The following is a 6,173-nucleotide window of genomic DNA, read 5'->3' on the forward strand; positions in this document are numbered from 1 at the left end:
GAGCCCACAGCATAAGTCTGGCTTGCCCTTGGCCCACAACTTTTGTATGGCTTGCTCCCCGACCTGGTCAGTCCTCGGACTGAAAATCACTAAGCCCTCAGTATGAGTCTGGCATGCCCTTTCCGGCCCTCAACTCGTATTTGGAATGCTCATGATCCCTCAGTATGAGCCTGACATGCCCTCCCCAACTCCGAATCTAAACTCTCTACTCAATACCTACATCCACCAAGTGACCAATTCCATCAAAATCCCGAAATACCGAAAATACCCTCAAAGTTAAACTTGGTCAAACTCAAAGTAAATTGGTCAAAGTCAAATGGCCAAACTCAAAAACCCAGCCGAGTCAACTCAGCCGAGTCAACTTGACAAGGGCTAACTTATGCGAGTACGCGGGGCGTAACCCAGAGGTACGCGAAGCCTCACATTGACCAACTTATGGGGTGGCTGACCGAGTACGTGGGGTTTACTCCCACGTAAGTGGGGCGTAACCTCGCAGAGCTCAAATCTTCATTAAGTGCTTAACGGATTAATCACTTAAGCCCATACTCCAGATCTACTGTTCAAATGCACCCTAAACTCATAAAGTCTCCAACTTTATGACTTCGCACGTCCATAAAGTCCTTAATACAAGATCTTAATCCATTAAGACCCTCTACAAGATGCATGAGACAATTCTAGCCATTGGGACCTCATTTTTATGGCTTAGGACCCATCCTAGGGTCTGGAAGGACAACTCAAAACGTCAATAACCAAACATGCATATAATGGGACCTTTGGTACAAGAAAAGCAACATAAAACTTCCAAAGATGGGATCTAACAATCAAAACATAAAAGTATAGACTTTATACCTTCTGGAGCTTCACAAAGGGGCAAGGATCCCACATCCACAAGCTTGCTTCCACTTCAAGGCTTCTTGATGCAACTTCTCCTTCCTCTAATACACCAAGAACACACTTTAAGGCTTAAATCACACTCTAATGGGGATAGGCTTTTTCAAGAACGATTCTAAGGCTTTGGAGGCAGAAAAGGTGGGGATAAATGACCCATACAGATGTTTAAATACCCCTTAAACCCTAAAACTTAGGGTTTTCTCCATACATGAGTACGCCCAGTGTACATAAGTGTACGCCCAGCGTACTAGGGCACACCCTAGTATGCCCTGCGTACCCTCGTGTACGATTAGTGTACTCCTCTTGTCCCAAAATTACAATATTGCCACAAGGGCTACTCATGGCTACATTCTTCTATTACAAGGACCAAAATGTCATGAATTAAACCATACAGATTAATTTAAAAGTACCTTAATACTGGGGTGTTACATTTTTAATTAGTTTGAATTTTGTTCAAACCTTTGTAGATTTGAGTGTTTAGCTAAGATCTAGTCTCGGTTTGGAGCTAGGTAGATTGTGTTAGATGTACTGATTATTGGGGTTTGCTGGTGAGCTTCTGCAAGTTAGCTCAGATGAGTTTTTTTGACTATACTTTGTACTGTAGTATCTGTCCTTGTGTGTAAAATGTTGTTATGCTTTAACAATCTGTTAGAATGGTAAATCTGTTATGATTACCTATACTTGCTTGTTATTGTATTTATGCATATGTCGACATAGTGTGGTTGGGTTGAGGCGGTAGTGCTTTGTGTTGTAGGCCAAAATACCCGAGAGTGGTCCAACTATATACTGCAAGCTCGAAAGCGGTCCAACTTTATGTTGTAGGCTTAGGAGGCGGTCAACCCATGTGTTGTTGGCCTGGTGTGCATGCATTGTATGTGTATTGTTGTATGTGGTATTTTGGAGGAACTCATGAAAGATCTAATATCCTCAAGATTCATATTAGAATGATAATTCTAATTAAGATATGATACTAATGGTCACACTCACAACAACTTGATACAATTTATTATTTATTAGAAATTGATTTTAATAAATATTCATAAACTCTTATAATGAATTGGAAAAATATTTATTGGTATAATTATTTTACAATGACAAGTAACAAATTATTTCATATGTTATGAATTAATAAGTCATGTACATTATTTTGGACTAGAAAGATTCTTTTGTCTTTTTTCTAGAAGTTAAAGTTTATATTTTATAAAGAGTTATAAGAATTTTGTCAACTTTTCTTCCCTTTTTATACAAAAAAAGGGCGAGCTAGTTTCTAGGAAACAAGACATGGTCTTTTGAATATAATAAAGGAAAGTAAACATGGCTTAAAAGGCATGGGAGACATGTAGGCTTTAGGGTATGGAGTGCTTAAAGTGTTAAGAGCTCTTGGTTAATGATTTAGCTTTATGAGGGATTTCGTACCTTCATTTTTGGTAGAAAAAGCGTAGCTTCTCCTCCCTTCCTCATTCATTGTTCTTCCAAAGTGTTAGAAGAAGTTACTTGCTCTCTTTAAGTTAAATTTTGGTTTTGGCTTAAAGCTTAAGAGTTGTGACTAGCATCTCTTTAAGTTGGTTCATTGTTGGTGTCTCAAAGGTTCCACATTCTTCATCAACTTCCTAGCCTTCCCTTGAGGATCCAAAGACAACGAAGGTTGTTTATTCTTTTATTCTTCGATGGTTGATGTTTTCTTTCCATTACATGTAAGAAGATCATTGGTGGGTTGTAATTTGTTATTAAGTTCAAAATTTTTAAGAGTTCCATTGCAAATATTATGAATTTTTTAGAAACTGATTTCGAACTAAAACCCAACAATTGGTATCAGAGCCACTTTGCAAGTTTGGTTAGATTTTTTGATTTATGGAAATCTTAGTTTTTGGAGAATATAGATAAGTTGGTTTTGTTTAAAGACATGTTCATACATATTTTCTTTGACAACTTTTTCAATTGTTATTTTTTGTGACAAAAACGTACATGCATTTTTTGTCACTTAAAGTTGTCTTAGAAAAAAATTGTTGTTTTATGTTTATATGTATTTTATAGTGCATAAACAAGCCTTTAACCATTTGTGTTGTTGTTTGTGTGATTTATTTGAAAATGGTTTGTAATATTCTTTTATTCATAAAAGTATGTAATAAAAGTAGGTAGTTTTTATTCTTGTTATTTTTATGTAATAGATTAGTTTTATACTAGATTTATTTTATGAAAAATATAACAAGATGAAGATGGAGACCATTTTTGAAGACTACAAGTGGAGTCCATGGTTTTAGAGGTTTTTTTTATAAAGGTTCATAATTTTTATAAAGATCTTATAAAATTGCAACAAAGTTGGTTGTTATTGCAAGTGAGAGCTTGAAGATCACATGAAGAACAACTTGTATTATTTGGTCCCTTTTGTCCCTTAATAAGGACTTAACACTTTTGTGTTGGCTCACAAAAGTGTTAACTAGTTTAAGGTTTGTTTTTGTTAAATTCATGCTTGTGTTGTTTTTTTTTCAAGTAAATATTTTGTGTGGTTGATAATTTAGTTTTTCACAAACTCAAACTATTTTTTGGTCAAAATAAACATCACATGAAGTTTGGTTTTCCAAATTTAAAAGTTGAACATAAGATGTAACAAGTTAATGCTTTAAAATAAAAACCGGTTTTATTAAAAATGTTAATTATGGAAAATTTTGAAATAGTAAAATATAAGTATAAAAATTATGATTTTGAAACTCATACGAACTCCAAATATTTTTTTAATGAAATGAATTTTTATTAAACAATATTAAAAGGTTCTTTAAGGCTCAAACTCAAACTTTATATTTGGATATTATCGTTAAAATTGAATCGGTAAAAATATAAAATCAGGTTTTATATTTGAACCTCAAAATGTGATTTTTTGAAAATTGATACCATGATCAATTAGATGCATGGAATTATCATGATATCATATGTTTTAAATAGAATAATAAAACATCCAAAACCCTTTTCAAAAGGCAAGTCTATGACATCCAACTTTAGAAACATTTGCACACCATTTGTATAATGCTTATGGGATAAATGATACCTAACCATGTGTGTTATCTTTTGGTAGCCAAAGTATTTTTTGCGATTTATATAACCAAGTTATAGGCCAATTGTACAAGTTTCTTCACTTGGACGACTTGATTGGAAACCTCTTGTGATAAAGGCCACCTAAGCAAGAGCGTTCCAAGACACAGATGAGACCAAACATGTCAAATTAACAAATGGATTGTTAAGGGTCTCATACATCTAGGAATTACAAATGGCGTAATTAATAAAAGCTATTTACCTTGTTAAAATTGAGTAAGTGGGATAAATGATACCTAACCATTTATTTAATTTGTAACTTGGATCCTAGACTTTAAATAAATAACGTTTTTGGAAACAAAAGAGTATTATTTTTAAAGAATTAAATACTAAATAAAACTTTGTTAAATTTTGATGATGACTCCACCAACTACTATAACATATCATAACCCCATGAACCTTCGATCCGTGATTGAAAAAGAAAAACTGGGCCACTCCAATTTTTTGGATTGGCACATAAATTTGGGAGTCGTTTTAAAACAAGAAAAGAAAGACTATGTCCTTGAATGACAAGTCGCGGATGAAGTACCCTCTGTCCCAAAGGGTGCACATGATGCATGGCTTAAGCATATAGATGATTCACTTGATATGTCAGGCCTTATGCTTGCAACAATGATTCCTGATCTTCAGCGGGATCTGGAACTCTTCACTGCCTTTGATATGATTGAACAACTCAAGCAGATGTTTGGTCAGCAAGCTAGGACTGAATGATTTGAAACTATTCGAGCCATTCATGCCTACAAAATGGAGGAAACTGGAAATGTGAGCACTCATGTTCTCAAGATGAAAAGTCATATGGATCCATTGGAGAGATTAAGCTCTCCATATCCACTAGACTTGGCCACAAACTTAATTCTGAACTCATTGCCAAAGTCTTATGACACGTTCATCATGAACTAAAACATGAATGGGTGGGATAAACCTGTCTCCAAGTTACACGGGATGCTCAAAACTGCAGAGAAAAACATCCCAAGAAACCCCCCCCCCCCCCAAGTGATCATGATTTGGGGAGGGACAAGTCAAGAAGAAGAATCAAGGTAAGAACTCCAAAGGGAAGCTACAAGCTAGCAAGGGAAAAGGGAAGAAAGCTCCCCAAAACCCACCACCAAAGAATAAGGAAAAGGTTACTAAAGATGACACATGCTTTAAATGTGGTGTCGTGGGGCATTGGAAAAGGAATTATCCTAAGTACCTTGTGGAGTTGAAGAACAAGAAGGTCGGGGAAGGCCCTTTAGGTATATTCGTTTTCATGATTGAAATGGGACTATTTACTTTTTCATCTAACACTTGGGTATTTGATATTGTTTGTGGAACTCATATTTATAATTTGTTGTAGGGGTTTAGAAAGATTAGGGAAGTGAAGACATATGATATGGTATTGCATGTGGGCAATGGAGCACGAGTGCAGTCCAAGAAATAGGACATTTTGATTTACATTTACCATTTGGTCTGTACTTAACATTAAACAATGTGTGTTTGATTACTTCTATCACTAGAAATATTATATCAGTTTCCCGTTTAAAATAATCTAGTTGTGATTTTCAATTTGTTGATGACAATATTCATTCCATCTTGGATGGAATATTCTATTTTGAGGCTAGACAAATAAATGAAAATTTTGAATTGAATCTAGATGAAACTTCAAAAAATAAGTCCCTTTATCATGTTAACACCAAAAGGATCAAACAAGTTTTGAACCAAACATATCTATGGCATTTTCGTCTTGGGCGCATAAACAAGAAGCGCATATCACAACTCCAAAATAGTTGACTTTTGGGGGAAAATGACACCGATTCATTTGACATATATGAATACTTTTTATGTGGCAAGATGACAAAGGCCCCTTTCTATGGCACTAGTGAGAGGGCAAGTGTTTTATTAGGCATCATACACACATATGTATGTGGTCCTTTCAAAACAATTTCAAAATATGGTGAAAGATATTATATCACCTTCACTGACGACATTAGTCGATTTGGTTATGTGTATTTGATGAAACATAAACATGACACATTTGAAAAGTTTAAATTGTTTCAAAGTAAAGTTGAGAATCAACTCGATAAAACAATCAAAACCCTTCATTCGGATAGAGGTGGTGAGTACTTGAGCCAAGAGTTTCAAGATCATCTTAGGAGTTTTAAGGTTATCTCACAACTTACTCCACCCAGAAAACCACAACTTAATGATGTGTTTAA

The sequence above is a fragment of the Lactuca virosa genome, chromosome 6 (assembly GCF_052849685.1).
Source record: "Lactuca virosa cultivar CGN04683 chromosome 6, Lactuca_virosa_CGN04683_v6, whole genome shotgun sequence".
NCBI classification, from domain to species: Eukaryota; Viridiplantae; Streptophyta; class Magnoliopsida; order Asterales; family Asteraceae; genus Lactuca; species Lactuca virosa.